The following is a 1,458-nucleotide window of genomic DNA, read 5'->3' as shown; positions in this document are numbered from 1 at the left end:
ATATATATATATAAGTGATGAGGTTATGGACACTATCGAGCTACAAAAATTTTCACTGTTATACTCAATTGAGATGGTTTGGCTCGATAAAGATGTGAGGTTTTTTGCCATTTTTTTAATTAATATTAAATTTGTATTATTGATATTTCAAATGTGTTTATTTACCTTTTTAATTATTCTTTGATTTTTGTTTGTCAATTATAGGAGAGAAGATACATGTCTCAGTAAAGAGAGCTCTTGTGTCTCAATTCATGAATTTTCTATGGAAAGAATAGTTTTGTGAGTTTAAATCGATGTATCGATGTATGCAGACTTCCAGAATCGTCAAGTATCGCACAATATGGATTTAGCTTTGTGACTTTTGTCATTCCCAATGCTCTTAGGTTCAATTACACCTATTAGTTGTAAGTTTGTTGTTTTAAAAAAAAAATAAATTCAGTGATATATTTATTTAACAATAATGCTCTGCATCCATGTAATTTTTCTAAACCAAGTTATTTTTTCTCACGTGCCGCGCACCCTTTTTCATGCTTTCATAACAGACCTTTAACGTTAAACCAGCTTCACGAAAGCTTCCTTCAAGTAAAGCTTTCTTCTTCTTTTTCTTGCAACGTAAAGCTTCCCTTCTCTTGATTTCTTAGATTTTTTTTTCCGTTGTTTTCATTTTGATTTTTTGAATAGCGTATCAAAACAATGAATGATTTCAAGTTCAAATCAGTTGAATGAGAGCAATTTTGGATTATTCTTCTGATTTAAATAGAATGGACGAGGTTTAGATTATTCAATCATGAATTGAATGGAATGGAGTGTAATTGAATAAAGTGATAATGAATACTTTCATTCTTCATTGCTAAATCCAGTGTTGTTTAGAACACAATTTTCGGTTCATTTGTTATTATACAATGGTTTTGTATGAACATATTTACATTTCATTCTAGAAATAGCAGTGTTTCTGAATTGAATTATATAATGGACAATTTTTTTGTTCATTTGTTTTTACACAAATCTTGTTATGATAGTATTTCGTTATTCTTCAATATTTGAATTGAATGAAAAGAATGTAATTGAATAAAGTGATAATGAAGAATCGGATAGATAGTAACACCCTAATTAGCCTAAGCCTTACTATGCTGGAAAGTAAGGTTAATAAAGGTTTATGGAAATTCTAAGGCTTATATATAAAGCGATGACGAAGAAAGCTCAAATACAGAATACAAAGCGCGAAATGTTCACACGGAACTACAACTTAGCATAAGTAAAGATACAAGATAATATAATATAATATAATATATAGATATAAGAGTATAATATCATAAAGAACAAGCCACAGCTTTGCGGAGTTTAAGCCGACTAGTTATATACAGACAATACGGGTTTTGAAAGTAAAACGGCTTATACAATATCTCTCTCAAGGTCAAAAGCTCTACCGAGGTAGTTGACGACCTGCATCTAAAAACA

This window comes from Arachis hypogaea, chromosome 17 (assembly GCF_003086295.3).
Source record: "Arachis hypogaea cultivar Tifrunner chromosome 17, arahy.Tifrunner.gnm2.J5K5, whole genome shotgun sequence".
NCBI classification, from domain to species: Eukaryota; Viridiplantae; Streptophyta; class Magnoliopsida; order Fabales; family Fabaceae; genus Arachis; species Arachis hypogaea.
This window is presented reverse-complemented; position numbering follows the sequence as displayed.